The sequence below is a fragment of the Coregonus clupeaformis genome, chromosome 11, assembly GCF_020615455.1.
Source record: "Coregonus clupeaformis isolate EN_2021a chromosome 11, ASM2061545v1, whole genome shotgun sequence".
Classification (NCBI taxonomy): domain Eukaryota; kingdom Metazoa; phylum Chordata; class Actinopteri; order Salmoniformes; family Salmonidae; genus Coregonus; species Coregonus clupeaformis.
This window is the reverse complement of record NC_059202.1, coordinates 41,696,860-41,715,299: the sequence shown is the minus strand read 5'-3', so window position 1 is coordinate 41,715,299 and position 18,440 is coordinate 41,696,860. Positions and strand designations below refer to the sequence as shown.

Here is an 18,440-nt window from a genome sequence, read left to right as displayed (position 1 = left end):
TCAGAACCGTAGGATAAATAAAAGAGGCATATAAGCAGACAATGAAAGCTCTTACAATATTCAATGATTACATTTCTCTAAAACAGGTTATAGGCTACATGAGCACCACCAAGTCAGAAAAGTTGGCGAAATTAAGGGTGGAAAATTGACCAAATTATTAGGGTAAGGCACATGGGCTACTAACAGCTTACTACACAACATACACTTAGTATTACTTTCTTAGCTACAGTATACATATTTCCCTGGCATATTACATTATTTATGCAGCAGCATACAATTCATTTTTGGACTCACCTTGTTGTTCTGTGCTCACTTGAACATGAAGGTGGCGCGGCGGTCCTTCGTGGGCAAATTTTGTCATCAAAGTCTGGCATTCTTTGGGTTTATGGTGCTTTCATGACAACTGGGAACTCTGAAAAAAACAAGATTGAATCACGATGGCGTCATTGATCTTCAGGTCGTAGCTCTAGAAAGAGGCCCGAGTTCCGGATTTACAATTCCGAGTTGGATGACCATTCAAAAAGTATTTTCCCAGTCGGAGCTCGTTTTTTCCCCAAGTTCCCAAGTTGTCTTGAACGCACTGTGGTCAAGTTTTCGCAGTTCAGAGTTAACAGTTGTTTTGAGCGCTCCACAAATCATGCTTCATTGACAGCATGGCCAATGTTGAATGTTTATCATTTTAAGCTTGGAAATGAGACCCTTATTCCCAGATTTGGGACCACATGTCACGGTTTCGGCCGAGGCTGCCTCTCTCCCTTGTTCGGGCAGGTTTCGGCGTTCGTCGTCTCCGGAATTCTAGCTGCCACCGCTGTATGTTTCATGTTCGTTTGCTTTTGTCTGTTTGTTTCCACACCTGTTTCTGTTTTGGCGTAATTAGTGTCCTATAAGTTTCTCGTTGTGTTTGTCTAGTGTTGTGTGTAATTATTTTCCGTCAGTTGTGTGTATTGCTCGGTTGAGCTTCTCTCCACTACGCTGGAGTATTATCGCACCTGTTTGTGCGCGGTTACATTTGGTCGCACCTGTTTGTGCGCGGTTACATTTTGTCGCACCTGTTAGTGCGCTGTTTCTTTTCGCCGTTGTGCGTTATTTTCGCCTTCGGGCCAAGTTGTCCTTTTTGCCTATGTATGGGCAGTAATACAAGAGATTGGAATATCGTTCTGAGTCCTGCGTTTGATTCCACCATTGCACCTACAGCACGCCCTGACAGAATTACACACCATCTATGGAATCAGCAGGAGCCGAAGCAGCCCAGACGAGACTGGAGGCCCAGGTTCGGGACCAACAAGATCAGCTCCTGCAGATGGGGACCGCCCTGCAGGAGGTGATTTCCACCCTCCGAGGCTGGGGTCCGCCTCCACCGCCTCCCGCCCTGCCAGCACCATCGGCCAGCCCGCCCATTCCAGCGCCGGAACCTCGAGGAGTCCGACTATCTCTCCCGAGGGCCTACGACGGAACCGCGGCTGGGTGTCAGGGATTCCTACTCCAGGTGGAGCTATACCTGGCCACAGTGCACCCGGCACCTTCAGGGCATGAGAGCGTGTCCGCCCTGATCTCCTGCCTGGCCGGAAAAGCGTTGGAGTGGGCCAACGCGGAGTGGAGGAAGATCGACGCCACGACGATTACTTACAACGAGTTCTCCCGCCGCTTCAGGGCGGTGTTTGACCATCCCCCGGAGGGGAAAGCGGCGGGGGAGCGTCTGGTCTTCCTCCGGCAGGGGAGGAGAAGTGCCCAGGAATTCGCGCTCGAATTCCGTACTCTAGCGGCAGATGCAGGGTGGAATGATCGGGCCCTCATCGATCTATACAGATGTAGCCTACGAGAGGACGTCCGTCGGGAGCTGGCTTGTAGGGACACCAGCCTCTCTTTCGACCAGCTGGTTGACATGTCCATCAGGCTGGATAACCTACTGGCTACCCGCGGACGTCCTGCGGAGGGTCCGCCCATTTCACCCTCCAGCGCCTCCGAGCCGTGTCCTATGGAGCTCGGGGGCGCTGGCGCAAGAGAGAGGAGGAGTCGGCAGGCTAGGGGGTCCATCCACTGCACCAACTGTGGTCGGGGAGGACACACCGCGGCTAGGTGCTGGGGATGGCCTCTTAGGGGAGATGACGACAGGTCCCGCACTGGGGATTCCCTCCAGGTGAGTAGGCGCCCCACTCACCCAATCAATCAATCAATTTTATTTTATATAGCCCTTCTTACATCAGCTAATATCTCGAAGTGCTGTACAGAAACCCAGCCTAAAACCCCAAACAGCTAGTAATGCAGGTGTAGAAGCACGGTGGCTAGGAAAAACTCCCTAGAAAGGCGAAAGCCTAGGAAGAAACCTAGAGAGGAACCAGGCTATGAGGGGTGGCCAGTCCTCTTCTGGCTGTGCCGGGTGGAGATTATAACAGAACCATGCCAAGATGTTCAAAAATGTTCATAAGTGACAAGCATGGTCAAATAATAATCAGGAATAAATCTCAGTTGGCTTTTCATAGCCGATCATTAAGAGTTGAAAACAGCAGGTCTGGGACAGGTAGGGGTTCCATAACCGCAGGCAGAACAGTTGAAACTGGAATAGCAGCAAGGCCAGGCGGACTGGGGACAGCAAGGAGTCACCACGGCCGGTAGTCCCGACGTATGGTCCTAGGGCTCAGGTCTCTCAGTTGGCTTTTCATAGCCGATCATTAAAGAGTTGAAAACAGCAGGTCTGGGACAGGTAGGGGTTTCGTAGCCGCAGGCAGAACAGTTGAAACTGGAATAGCAGCAAGGCCAGGCGGACTGGGGACAGCAAGGTGTCATCATGCCCGGTAGTCCTGACGTATGGTCCTAGGGCTCAGGTTCTCAGAGAGAAAGAGAGAACGAGAGAATTAGAGAGAGCATACTTAAATTCACACAGGACACTGGATAAGACAGGAGAAGTACTCCAGGTATAACCAACTAACCCCCAGCCCCCGACACATAAACTACTGCAGCATAAATACTGGAGGCTGAGACAGGAGCGGTCCGGAGACACTGTGGCCCCATCCGAAGAAACCCCGGACAGGGCCAAACAGGAAGGATATAACCCCACCCACTCCGCCAAAGCACAGCCCCCGCACCACTAGAGGGATATCCCCAACCACCAACTTACAATCCTGAGACAAGGCCGAGTATAGCCCACAGAGGTCTCCACCACAGCACAAACCAAGGGGGGAGCTCACTGTTGCCCATTTTTGTATGCCTGTACGTTTTTCACAGGTAGCACCTCATTCCCAGCATAAGGCGCTGGTAGATTCAGGCGCGGCTGGGAATTTTATTGATAAAAAGTTTTGTTTAGCGTTAGGGATTCCCCTCATTCCTGTTGATGTTCCTTTTCCCGTTCACGCCCTAGATAGTCGTCCGTTGGGTACGGGCTTAATCAGGGAGGTCACGGCGCCACTTAGGATGTGTGCGCAGGGGGATCATCAGGAGATGATTCAGCTGTTCCTGATTGACTCTCCTGCGTATCCGGTGGTGCTGGGCATGCCCTGGTTGAGTACCCATAACCCAGCTATTTCGTGGCAGGAGAGGGCTCTGATGGAGTGGTCTGCTCAGTGTGTGGGTAGATGTTTGGGCGTTTCCGTAGGGGGCTACCTCGGTGGAGAGTCCAAACCAGGTGCCCGCATTGCACGTTCCACCTGAGTATGGGGATTTGGCTATTGCGTTTAGTAAGGCGAGGGCGACGCGGTTGCCACCCCATAGGCAGGGGGGATTGTGCGATAGACCTCCAGGCAGGAGCTGCGCTCCCACGGAGCCATGTGTATCCTCTGTCTCAGGAGGAGAAGAAAGCTATGGAGATTTACATAGACGAATCGCTGAGACAAGGATACATACGGCCTTCCACTTCCCCCGCGTCCTCGAGTTTCTTTTTCGTGAAGAAAAAGGATGGTGGTTTGCGCCCGTGCATCGATTACCGTGGTCTCAATCAGATTACGGTGAAGTATAGTTATCCACTCTCGCTGATTGCGACCATGACTGAGTCGTTGCATGGGGCGCGTTTCTTCACGAAATTAGATCTCAGGAGCGCGTACAACTTGGTGCGCATCAGGGAGGGTGATGAATGGAAAACAGCCTTTAGTACCACCTCGGGCCATTACGAGTATCTGGTCATGCCATACGGGTTGATGAACGCTCCGTCAGTTTTCCAATCATTTGTGGATGAGATCTTCAGGGACATGCAGGGGCAGGGGGTGGTGGTGTACATTGATGACATTCTAGTGTACTCACCTACCCGTGTCGAGCATGTGGCCCTGGTGCGCAGAGTGTTGCGGAGGCTGGTGGAGCACGACCTGTATGTGAAGGCAGAGAAGTGTCTGTTTTTCCAGGAGTCGGTCTCCTTTTTGGGTTATCAGTTGTCTGCGTCAGGGGTGAAGATGGAGGTAGACCGGGTGTCGGCCGTGCGTAATTGGCAAACACCAACCACTGTGAAGGAGGTGCAGCAGTTTTTGGGGTTTGCAAATTACTACAGGAGGTTTATCCGGGGTTTTGGACAGGTGGCAGCTCCCATCACGTCTCTGTTGAAGGGGGGGGTCCGGTGCGTCTGCAGTGGTCGGCCGAGGCGGACAGGGCGTTTGGGAGGCTGAAGGACATGTTTACCTCGGCCCCGGTGCTGGCGCATCCGGATCCCTCTTTGCCGTTCCAGGTAGAGGTGGACGCGTCGGAGGCCGGTTTAGGAGCCGTGCTTTCCCAACGGTCTGGCGCGCCACCTAAACTCCGCCCCTGTGCTTTTTATTCTAAGAAGCTCAGTCCGGCGGAGCGGAACTATGACGTAGGGGACAGGGAGCTGTTAGCCGTGGTACAGGCTCTAAAGGTGTGGAGGCACTGGCTTGAGGGGGCTCAACACCCTTTCCTCATTTTGACGGACCACCGTAACCTGGAGTACATCCGGGCGGCGAGGAGGCTGAACCCTCGCCAGGCAAGATGGAGTATGTTCTTGACCAGGTTTACTTTTAAGATCACGTACATCCCTGGGTCACAGAATGGCAAGGCAGATGCGCTGTCTCGGCGGTATGACACGGAGGAGAGGTCCGTGGAGCCCACTCCCATACTGCCTGAGTCGTGTCTGGTGGCACCGGTAGTGTGGGAGGTCGATGCTGAACTCGAGCGGGCGTTACGCACCGACCCTAGTCCACCACAGTGCCCGGAGGGTCGGAAGTACGTTCCGCTCGAGGTTCGGGATCGATTGATCTATTGGGCTCACACGTCACCCTCCTCTGGACATCCGGTATCGGCCGGACAGTGCACTGTCTTAGTGCCAAGTACTGGTGGCCCACGTTGGCAAGGGATGTGAGGGTTTATGTTTCCTCCTGCTCGGTGTGCGCCCAGTGTAAGGCGCCTAGACATCTACCTAGGGGTAAGTTGCTACCCCTGCCCGTTCCACAACGACCATGGTCTCACCTCTCAGTGGACTTTATAACAGACCTTCCCCTCTCCCAAGGGAATACTACCATCCTGGTCGTTGTGGACCGGTTCTCTAAGGCCTGTCGTTTGCTCCCCATGCCGGGTCTTCCTACTGCCCTACAAACTGCCGAGGCACTGTTTACCCATGTGTTCCGGCACTACGGGGTACCCGAGGACATTGTGGCTGATCGGGGTCCCCAATTCACCTCCAGAGTCTGGAGAGCATTTATGGAGCGGTTGGGGGTCTCGGTGAGCCTCACCTCGGGTTACCACCCAGAGAGTAATGGGCAGGTGGAACGCGTAAACCAGGATGTGGGTAGGTTTCTCAGAACATACTGCCAGGACCGGCCGGAGGAGTGGTCAAGGTACGTTCCCTGGGCCGAGATGGCCCAGAATTCCCTACGCCATTCCTCCACTAACCTAACTCCATTTCAATGTGTGTTAGGTTACCAGCCGGTTCTGGCACCCTGGCAGCAGAGCCAGATCGAGGCTCCTGTGGTGGATGAGTGGGCGCGGCGCTCGGAGGAGACTTGGAACGCTGCACACGTCCACCTGCAGCGGGCCCTCCGACGTCAGAAGGCGAGCGCTGATCTCCACCGCAGTGAGGCACCGGTGTACGCACCTGGTGATCGAGTCTGGCTCTCTACCAGAAACCTGCCCCTCCGCCTGCCCTGTCGGAAACTGGGTCGGCGGTTTGTAGAGGCCATTTAAAGTCCTGAGAAGGTTGAACGAGGTATGTTATAGATTACAGCTACCTGTGGAGTATAAGTGTATTAACCCCTCGTTCCATGTGTCCCTTCTCAGGCCGGTGGTAGCGGGCCCACTCCAAGAAGATGAGATCTTGGAGACTCCTCCGCCCCCGTTGGACATCGAGGGGGCACCGGCGTACTCCGTGAGATCCATCTTGGATTCGAGACGTCGGATGGGGGTTTCCAGTATCTAGTGGAGTGGGAGGGGTACGGTCCGGAGGAGCGGTGCTGGGTGCCGAGGAGAGACGTTTTGGACCCGTCGCTCCTGACGGAATTCCATCGGGGGCATCCGACGCGCCCTGCTCCGCGTCCTCCTGGTCGTCCCCGAGGCCGGAGTCGGCGCACGTCTGGAGCCGCGCGTCAAGGGGGGGGTACTGTCACGGTTTCGGCCGAGGCTGCCTCTCTCCCTTGTTCGGGCAGGTTTCGGCGTTCGTCGTCTCCGAATTCTAGCTGCCACCGCTGTATGTTTCATGTTCGTTTGCTTTTGTCTGTTTGTTTCCACACCTGTTTCTGTTTTGGCGTAATTAGTGTCCTATAAGTTTCTCGTTGTGTTTGTCTAGTGTTGTGTGTAATTATTTTCCGTCAGTTGTGTGTATTGCTCGGTTGAGTTTCTCTCCACTACGCTGGAGTATTATCGCACCTGTTTGTGCGCGGTTACATTTGGTCGCACCTGTTTGTGCGCGGTTACATTTTGTCGCACCTGTTAGTGCGCTGTTTCTTTTCGCCGTTGTGCGTTATTTTCGCCTTCGGGCCAAGTTGTCCTTTTTGCCTATGTATGGGCAGTAATACAAGAGATTGGAATATCGTTCTGAGTCCTGCGTTTGATTCCACCATTGCACCTACAGCACGCCCTGACACCACACAGCCACTCCACTGAATAGCAGGCTAGTGAATGCTTTGCAATGCATGCAGTTAGCCACTGATTCCTTCCAAACCACTCATTGTTGAATTTGCGATTTCCAACTTGTTGTTTAATGTTTATGTCCAATGGCCGATGAGCACCGATACGTTTTATTTTTAATTTCTCTAATTATTTCTCTTCATATGACAAGGATTAAAAAGGATTTGCCAGTAGATTGTTGACTTGATTCATGATGATGACTGCTAGGTAAGATTTTGAAAGTTTGATGTTGACATGATCAGTCCAATCAAAACTACTGTAGATATAATGTGATTTGACATCATTTTATCTGTGGCCAATGAGCTTGAGCCTTCTTGGATGGGCACTTCTAATGTAACTCTATGGCAGCACCCAAGGGGCTAGAATTTTCGAGCTCTACCCTTAGACTTGTTGGTGACTGTCCCCACGAGTGACAGAACACTGAGCTAATCACGGCGCACCTAGAGAACATTACCAACACGTACGCTCTGTATTTTCCACTGGCTGCCCCACCACCACAGAAACCATTAAGCTAGGCTGAAACGCCTGCATTTTGGAGCTGGCTTTATCAAAAATGCAAAAAAGAGACCACATTTTTATGCAGCTTTATTAATGATTATTATAATTTTTTACATTGTTTGCAAACTTATATGTGACACGTAGTAATGGCAAAATAACATGCAAAACAGGCAAACCCCCCAAAATAAATATACGCTACTGTTCAAAAGTTTGGGGTCACTTAGAAATGTCTTATGGCTTAAAAATCCTTCTTTAACCTGTCTCCTCCTCCCCTTCATCTACACTGATTGAAGTGAATTTAACAGGTGACATCAATAAGGGATCATAGCTTTCACCTGGTCAGTCTATGTCATGGAAAGAGCAGATGTTCCTAATATTTTGTACGCTCAGAGTACACTACCGTTCAAAAGTTTGGGGTTACTTAGAAATGTCCTTGTTTTCGAAAGAAAATCAATTTATTTGTCCATTAAAACAACATCAAATTGATCAGAAATACAGTGTAGACATTGTTAATGTTGTAAATGGCTATTGTATTTGGAAACGGCTGATTTTATATGGAATATCTACATATGCGTACAGAGGCCTGGCACTTTGTGTTTGCTAATCCAAGTTTATCATTTTAAAAGGCTAATTGATCATTAGAAAACAGACGCCTCACAGGTACCCGCAAAACACCAGTCTCAACGTCAACAGTGAAGAGGCGACTCCGGGATGCTGACCTGGGCAGAGTTGCAAAGAAAGATGAAGCTGCCAGTTGAGGACCTGTGAGGTGTCTGTTTCTCAAACTAGACACTCTAATGTATTTGTCCTCTTGTGCACCGGGGCCTCCCACTCCTCTTTCTATGCTGGTTAGAGCCAGTTTGCGCTGTTCTGTGAAGGGAGTAGTACACAGTGTTGTACGAGATCTTCAGTTTCTTGGCAATTTATCGCATGGAATGGCCTTCATTTCTCAGAACAAGAATAGACTGACGAGTTTCAGAAGAAAGTTATTTGTTTCTGGCCATTTTGAGCATGTAATCGAACCCACAATTGCTGATGCTCCAGATACTCAACGAGTCTCAAGAAGGCCAGTTTTATTGCTTCTGTAATCAGCACAGTTTTCAGCTGTGCTAACATATTTGCAAAATTATTTTCTAATGATCAATTAGCCTTTTAAAATGATAAACTTGGATTAGCAAACACAACATGCCATTAGAACACAGGACTGATGGTTGCAGATAATGGGCCTCTGTACACCTATGTAGATATTCCATTAAAAAAAGTTTCCAGCTACAATAGCCATTTACAACATTAACAATTTCTTCACTGTATTTCTGAATAATTTTATGTTATTTTAATGGACAAGGAAAATTAGCCTTTCTATCGAAAACAAGGACATTTCTAAGTGACCTCAAACTTTTGAACTGTAGTGTGTATATACAGTGTATATATATATATATATATATATATACAGTTGAATACATTTAAACTCAGTTTTACACAATTACTGACATTTAATCCTAGTAAAAATTCCCTGTTTTAGGTCAGTTAGGATCACCACTTTATTTTAAGAATGTGAAATGTCAGAATAATAGTAGAGAGAATGATTTATTTAAGATTTTCTTTTTTTCATCACATTCCCAGCGGGTAAGAAGTTTACATACACTCAATTAGTATTTGGTAGCATTGCCTTTAAATTGTTTAACTTGGGTCAAACGTTTCAGGTAGCCTTCCACAAGCTTCCCACAATAAGTTGGGTGAATTTTGGCCCATTCCTCCTGACAGAGCTGGTGTAACTGAGTCAGGTTTGTAGGCATCCTTGCTCGCACACGCTTTTTCAGTTCTGCTTACAAATGTTCTATAGGATTGAGGTCAGGGCTTTGTGATGGCCACTCCAATAACTTGACTTTGTTGTCCTTAAGCCATTTTTCCACAACTTTGGAAGTATGCTTGGGGTCATTGTCCATTTGGAAGACCCATTTGCGACCAAGCTTTCACTTCCTGACTGATGTCTTGAGATGTTGCTTCAATATCTCCACATAATTTTCCTTCCTCATGATGCCATCTATTTTGTGAAGTGCATCAGTCCCTCCTGCAGCAAAGCACCCCCACAGCATGATGCTGCCACCCCCGTGCTTCACGGTTGGGATGGTGTTCTTCGTCTTGCAAGTAACCCCCTTTTTCCTCCAAACATAACGATGGTCATCATGGCCAAACAGTTCTATTTTTGTTTCATCAGACCAGAGGACATTTCTCCAAAAAGTGTGATCTTTGTCCCCAAGTGCAGTTGCAAACCGTAGTCTGGCTTTTTTATGGCGGTTTTGGAGCAGTGGCATCTTCCTTGCTGAGTGGCCTTTCAGGTTATGTCGTTATAGGACTCATTTTACTGTGGATATAGATACTTTTGTACCGGTTACCTCCAGCATCTTCACAAGGTTCTTTGCTGTTGTTCTGGGATTGATTTGCACTTTTCGCACCAAAGTATGTTCATCTCTAGGAGACAGAACGCGTCTCCTTCCTGAGCGGTATGACAGCTGCGAGGTCCCATGGTTATTATACTTGCATATTATTGTTTGTACAGATGAACGTGGTACCTTCAGGCGTTTGGAAATTGCTCCCAAGGATGAACCAGTCTTGTGGAGGTCTACAATATTTTTCTGAGGTCTGATTTCTTTTGATTTTCCCATGATGTCAAGCAAAGAGGCACTGAATTTGAAGGTAGGCCTTGAAATACATCCACAGGTACACATCCAATTGACTCAAATTATGTCAATTAGCCTATCAGAAGCTTCTAAAGCCATGACATCTTTTTCTGCGACTTGCCAAATCTATAGATTGTTAACCAGAAATGTGTGGAGTGGTTGAAAAACGAGTTTTAATGACTCCAACCTAAGTGTATGTAAACTTCCGAATTCAACTGTGTATATATATGTATATTTCTTAGCTAAAAATGTGGGGCTGCCTATAGATAATTAGCAGGCAGCGTGCCTTGGCTTGAGGGCAGTGCGGGTTAACTGTCCTGTTGCGTAACAATGACATTTTGGAACAGTGAGTGCATTCTGATATCACGCGCATTAAAAAAACTAACGCCGGGTCGACCATTAGAGATATTTGGAACTCACATTGTTACAGGAGGGGGTTGCAGTTCCGAAGTGACCCACTAGGTGTCATCCTCCGACAACCTTAGACACCTCCTCACTCACAGTCTGGACTAACCATCATCCTATTGCTGTCACCTGTGTCTATCTGTTCACCTGTGTATTTATGCCCTCACCTCCCTGGGTTCCCTTGCTCCGTTTTCTCTGTTAGTTTCTCTATGCTCAGAAGTACTAATCAGTGTCTGATCGGAGAAGTATGTACAAGTACTCGAGAAGTGTTCTCCCTGTTTCATTACTATTTCAGTCATAGTTACTATTTCGTATTTTGGCTGTCAGCCTGTTTTTGGAGACTTATTTGCTCCACCTTTCTTTTATCGTGTTTAGTCCATTATTTTGTATCCTGGCTTCGGGACCACAAGTAAAGATCCTTGTTTCACCATCTCTGTCTACTGTCTATCCTGCACTGCACCTGGCTCACACCTTATAATAATAATAATAATATGTCATTTAGCAGACGCTTTTATCCAAAGCGACTCCTCACACCAACCCTTACGGATGATATACCAGAAAAAGACATCTTGAATTTGAAGCATATTATTTGAATCGGTATCACTTTACCTTAAGTGTACACAATTTTGTTTTTGTTTTTAAAAACATTTTTTTTGTCATTTAGCAGACGCTCTTATCCAGAGCGAATTACAGGAGCAATTAGGGTTAAGTGCCTTGCTCAAGGGCACATCGACTGATTTTTCACCTAGGCGGCTCGGGGATTGGAACCAGCGACCTTTCGGTTACTGGCACAACGCTCTTACCCACTAAGCTACCAGCCGCCCTATTATGTAACCAAATAGTAATACATATATTTATAACATAGTAGTTACATGTAAATACTATGTAATTACACTGTAATACGGGTTTAGCGGTATTCAGTGCATTTGGAAAGTATTCAGACACTTTTACTTTTTTCTCATTTTTCTACTTTACAGCCTTATTCTAAAATGGATTAAGTAAATATTTGTGTCTGAATATTTGTCCTCCTCAATCTACACACAATACCCGATAATTTGGTAAATGTATTAAAAATAAAAACAGAAATACCTTATTTACATAAGTATTCAGAACCTTTGCTATGATACTCGAAATTGAGCTCAGGTACATCCTGTTACCATTGATCATCCTTGAGATGTTTCTACAATTTGATTGGAGTCAACCTGTGGTAAATTAAATTGATTGGACATGATTTGGAAAGGCACACACCTGTCTATATAAGGTCCCACAGTTGACAGTGCATGTCAGAGCAAAAACCAAGACATAAGCTCGAAGGAATTGTCCGTAGAGCTCCGAGACAGGATTGTGTCGAGGCACAGATCTGGGGAAGGACACCAAAAAATGTCTGCAGCATTGAAGGTCCCCAAGAACGCAGTGGCCTCCATCATTATTAAATGGAAGAAGTTTGGAACCACCAAGACTCTTCCTAGAGCTGGCCACCCGACCAAACTGAGCAATCGGGGGAGAAGGGCCTTGGTCAGGGAGGTGACCAAGAACCCGAAGGTCACTCTGAAGGAGCTCCAGAGTTCCTCTGTGGAGATGGGAGAATCTTCCAGAAGGACAACCATCTCCGCAGCACTCCACCAATCAGGGCTTTATGGTAAAGTGGCCAGACGGAAGCCACTCCTCATTAAAAGTGTCATGACTTCCTCCGAGGCTGCCTCTTCTCCTTGTTCGGGCAGGCTTCGGCATTCGTCGTCACTGGCCTTCCAGCCACTGCCGCTCCTCATCTCATCATTCCATTTGTTTTGTCTTGTTTATTACACACACCTGGTTCATATCCCCTCATCAGTACCTGTATAAGTGTTCCCTCTGCCCCCTTGTCTTTGTGTGTGATTGTATATTGTGAGATTAGTGAAGCTCGGTGGAGCTCCTTGTATTTTGTATCACCGGGTTATTTTCCCTGTGTGCCTTCTTGGTTTCAGTGTGCCTGTTTTGCGCAGTGGACTGTTTTGATGCCTTATTGCGTAACTCTGTATTCCGGAATAAATCCTGTTATTCTGTGATTTACCCTCCTGCGCCTGACTCATTAAAATCACCTCATCACAAAAAGGCACATAACAGCCCACTTGGAGTTTGACAAAAGGCATCTAAAGACTCTCAGACCATGAGAAACAAGATTCTCTGGTCTGATGAAACCAAGACTGAACTCATTGGCCTGAATGCCAAGCGTCACGTCTCAAAGAAACCTAGCACCATCCCTATGGTGAAGCATGGTGGCGGCAGCATCATGCTGTCGGGATGTTTTTCAGCGGTAGGGACTGGGAGACTAGTCAGGATCAAGGGAAAGATTTATGGAGCAAAGTACAGAGAGATCCTAGATGAAAACCTGCTCCAGAGCGCTCAGGACCTCAGACTGGGGCGAAGGTTCACCTTCCAACAGGACAACGACCCTAAGCACACAGCCAAGACAACACAGGAGTGGCTTTGGGACAAGTCTCTGAATGTCCTTGAGTGGCCCAGCCAGAGCCCGGACTTGAACCCGATCAAACATCTCTGGATAGATCTGAAAATAGCTGTGCAGTGGCACTCCCCATCCAACCTGACAGAGCTTGAGAAGATCTACAGAGAAGAATGGGAGAAACTCCCCAAATATAGGTGTGCCAAGCTTGTAGCATGATACCCAAGTAGACACGAGGCTGTAATCGCTGCCAAAGGTGCTTCAACAAAGTACTGAGTGAAGGGTCTGAATACTTATGTAAATATGGTATTTCAGCTTTTTATTTATGATAACTTTGCTAAAATTTCAAAAAACCTGATTTTGCTTTTTCATTATGGGGTATGTGTGTAGATTAATGAGGGGGGGAAAACAATTTAATCCATTGTAGAATAAGGCTGTAACGTAACAACATGTGGAAAAAGTCCAGGGTTCTGAATACTTTCCGAATGCACTGTGGATTATTACACAAGTGGAACAAGGAAACGTAATTACAAATCTGCTTGTCGGAGGTTATTCCGCATGTGTAATTAGTTATGATTTATGCATATGTAATTACAATATGTCTTGCTTCAAACGTAACTAACAAGTTCTGTAATTACACTTTTGCAGTCTCCTGTGTAGCATCATGTTAACAATGCATTCTAATATGTAAACTTGTTACATGCAACTACATAAAACACTACCACCAAAATAAGCCACACTTGGACACCGTCAGCTGTTGTTACAATGCACATCCTATCATTAACTACAGCTTCAGTTATCTTATTTCCATATTATTTGGCTTAGAGGATGTACTGAATTAAATGTAAGAGCAATGTATTTACAATGGATATGCATGCAACTGTAATGTACCTACCCAGGAGCAAGCAAATTAATGTAAAGTGAAACACATAATAGTATAACCTTTGTAAATACTATGTACCTGCCTTTGAAAAGGGATTTTGGGTTTATTTCCCTGGCTTCAAAGGTGTAATGTAACTGAAATGTTGTTCAAAATAATATAATGTATAATGTTAATATAGGTGCACATAAGCAAGCTGCTTCAAGTAAAGTAAAACACAGTAGGGTAAACCTTTTCATTAAAATCATTGGGAAAATACACTTCAAGGTAGAACAAATCTTGTTATAGCACCTGTAAGTGTAATTACAATGTAATTTCAAAGCAATTACGTATTTCACAGGATATATCAAAATGTCAGTTACTATAATGTTGTTATAAAGAAAGGTATCGTAACTTCAATGTTTCTACACAGGAACAAGCAACTTAATGTAAAGTGAAACGCATCATGAATTACTCATGTAATTACTATGTCGTTACTATGTTATAACGATGGCAGGCACCCAATACAGTACTTGTAGTTTTGATCAATGGGAATCCATCTCAATCTGGGAACAATGTTGATACAGCACCTTTAAGTTTAATTACTATGTACTTCTAATATTATTAAATATTTGGCAGGTTATATCACAATTTCAGTTATTACAGTGTCGTTACAAAGATAAATATTGTAACTATAATGTTTCTACACAGGAACAAGCAACTTAATGTAAATTGAAACGTGAATTACTCAAGTAATTACTATGTAGTTACTATGTTACAACGATGGCAGAAAACCAGTACAGTACTTGGGAATCCTTCAGTTAGGGGTTGACATGTAGATGTTTTTTGCAGTGTTTCCACTATATGCATTCAGGAGCGGCAAACCACCATTGGTGTGCCACCTATCGGATTTTAAAATGTTATTTCATTCTGTGATTATCTTTTGTGGAAAGTGTACAGACAGCTCTCTCCACTGCACATCTGGAGCAATTGTCAACCACTCACGAGTGTAGCGTGCAAGCGCAGTATCTCATCTTTCACAGTTAGCATGGTGCAGAAGAGATACAGTGGATGGGTGGGGAGTGAGAGAGCTGATCCGCTCAAATGAAGGACAGCAAGAGTAGCCAAACAGTTAGGTAGAGCTTGCTAGCACTTATTTAAATTATAAACTTGAAACAAGCAAACACAAACACCGTTCTCATCTTTTGCTGTCACAATTACAGTGGGGGAAAAAAGTATTTAGTCAGCCACCAGTTGTCCAAGTTCTCCCACTTAAAAAGATGAGAGAGGCCTGTAATTTTCATCATAGGTACACGTCAACTATGACAGACAAAATGAGAAAAAAAAATCCAGAAAATCACATTGTAGGATTTTTTATGAATTTATTTGCAAATTATGGTGGAAAATAAGTATTTGGTCAATAACAAAAGTTTCTCAATACTTTGTTATACACCCTTTGTTGGCAATGACACAGGTCAAACGTTTTCTGTAAGTCTTCACAAGGTTTTCACACACTGTTGCTGGTATTTTGGCCCATTCCTCCATTCAGATCTCCTCTAGAGCAGTGATGTTTTGGGGCTGTTGCTGGGCAACACGGACTTTCAACTCCCTCCAAATATTTTCTATGGGGTTGAGATCTGGAGACTGGCTAGGTCACTCCAGGACCTTGAAATGCTTCTTACGAAGCCACTCCTTCGTTGCCCGGGCGGTGAGTTTGGGATCATTGTCATGCTGAAAGACCCAGCCACGTTTCATCTTCAATGCCCTTGCTGATGGAAGGAGGTTTTCACTCAAAATCTCACGATACATGGCCCCATTCATTCTTTCCTTTACACGGATCAGTCGTCCTGGTCCATTTGCAGAAAAACAGCCCCAAAGCATGATGTTTCCACCCCCATGCTTCACAGTACGTATGGTGTTCTTTGGATGCAACTCAGCATTCTTTGTCCTCCAAACACAACGAGTTGAGTTTTTACCAAAAAAGTTCTGTTTTGGTTTCATCTGACCATATGACATTCTCCCAATCCTCTTCTGGATCATCCAAATGCACTCTAGCAAACTTCAGACTGGCCTGGACATGTACTGGCTTAAGCAGGGGGACACGTCTGGCACTGCAGGATTTGAGTCCCTGGCGGCGTAGTGTGTTACTGATGGTAGGCTTTGTTACTTTGGTCCCAGCTCTCTGCAGGTCATTCACTAGGTCCCCCCGTGTGGGTCTGGATTTTGCTCACCGTTCTTGTGATCATTTTGACCCCACGGGGTGAGATCTTGCGTGGAGCCCCAGATCGAGGGAGATTATCAGTGGTCTTGTATGTCTTCCATTTCCTAATAATTGCTCCCACAGTCGATTTCTTCAAACCAAGCTGCTTACCTATTGCAGATTCAGTCTTCCCAGCCTGGTGCAGGTCTACAATTTTGTTTCTGGTGTCCTTTGACAGCTCTTTGGTCTTGGCCATAGTGGAGTTTGGAGTGTGACTGTTTGAGGTTGTGGACAGGTGTCTTTTATACTGATAACAAGTTCAAACAGGTGCCATTAATACAGGTAACGAGTGGAGGACAGAGGAGCCTCTTAAAGAAGAAGTTACAGGTCTGTGAGAGCCAGAAATCTTGCTTGTTTGTAGGTGACCAAATACTTATTTTCCACAATAATTTGCAAATAAATTCATTAAAAATCCTACAATGTGATTTTCTGGATTTTTCTTTCTCATTTTGTATGTCATAGTTGAAGTGTACCTATGATAAAAATTACAGGCCTCTCTCATCTTTTTAAGTGGGAGAACTTGCACAATTGGTGGCTGACTAAATACTTTTTTTCCCCACTGTATCTCAATTAGCGAGTTTATTAGCTTTAAAGAGTAAAGCAAAGCTAGCTTGCGTTCTGCGTAAATGACAAAACAAACTCTATTTACACATAATCTTCATAATCTACATTTCAGATGAGTTTGTAAAAGTATTTTACTAAGAAGAGAAAGCAGCCTGCCCATGGTGATGATGGAGAAGCAGAGGTTGGTCAAATAAGGAGGACAGGAGGGCTCTTGTAAAAGTTAATGTGTACTTTATTACACATGCAAAATCAAAAGTGTGACTTGCCCGGTTTCTTGTGCAGTTCACCTAATTTCAGAAAACAGATTACAACAATATTTTGTATATTTTTGTTTAGAATTTACAGCCAGAATATGCTGTATCCTTAACAGTTAAACATAAATGTGTGCAAAATCAGGTTTATAGGGGATATGGAGCAGTTCCTTAACACATTTCTTAAAATCTTTTTATTTTTTTTTACAGAGGGAATTTACTCTTACATTATCTCTACCTAGTGTGTGTGTGTGTGTGTGTGTGTGTGTGTGTGTGTGTGTGTGTGTGTGTGTGTGTGTGTGTGAATTAGTGTGCATAATCAGTGTTTATTTGAACTTATAACTGATAGGGAGCAGTTCATTACGCCTCTTCTCTTTTATAGCGTCGCTCACCTCTGCTGTTCCATTTTTGGTGATCCTTCTTGGTTGAGCGTCTCTTTAGAGCTGTCAAATGCTGGCTGTGAACGAACGAACTCCGGCGCCACTAGAATGATCTCTGCCAGAGGGACACTCATCGCCACAGTGTTGCGATCCACACCCCGCTGTGGAAAACGGCAAACATGTTTCCCTTCTTTTTGTAGGTCGCCAGGACCTTCTTGTACCTTTTTGCTATGTCGTCCGGGGTTTTGGCTGTTAACATTAAAACATAAAGCAATTTATTAATGTGCTTGCTGACATCTGAACACAATAGCATTTAATCTAAACATACCTATTTATATCTTTCTTTCTGCCATAACTCAAATATAGCTTAAGCTAGAAAAACAAATCAACGTCAGCATATACAGAATGATTGAGGATGTTTAATTAGATAACATGATAACACTCTTAGTATCAACAATGTAGGTAAATAGTAATTGCAATGTAGTTACAGTTTGACTCATGTTATTACAGGACGCCTCCCTGAGTCCTAACTCCCCATACCTTGTTCCACTTGTATAATAACCTATGGCTCTAAACAATATTAACATGTAATTACATAGTTGCTATTCCAATAAAACTACAATGTTTTTAATAAAAGTATTACTATCTAGTAACTAATACTATCCTATCCTATGCGGGGTGAGGAGCAGTCAGCCAACCATCCGGTTGCTGCGTTTTAGCCTTAAAGTGCCTATTTGTATAATGCCTAAAATGTGCCCTTAAAGACAAGGTTCCACGCTAGAATATCCACAAAAGTAACAACGTAGGTCACTTACAGAACCCCTTAAGCAGTTGAAATTTCCCAAAAGAAAACATTTATTTAAGGGTTTTAAAGGTACAATTTTGATTGTAAATTTTTCTACTGCATCTGGACCTTGTTTCATAACTCTACCCATAATGCACTATTTTATGACAGGAGGGTAACCCAAGCAACAAGGCTAACTCATGCTAGATGTGCAGGAGTGAGCTAGCTGCACTTCAAACTGATTTTAGTAAATTAACAGGAATAT

General features: G+C 45.4%; 1 protein-coding gene across 1 annotated transcript in view; it reads right to left on the bottom strand.

Annotated features, from left to right (window-relative positions):
* The window catches only part of LOC121555289 (leucine-rich repeat and immunoglobulin-like domain-containing nogo receptor-interacting protein 1), a 94,852-nt gene that overhangs the window by 53,319 nt on the left and 23,093 nt on the right, over nt 1-18,440 (bottom strand). The window lies entirely within an intron of this gene.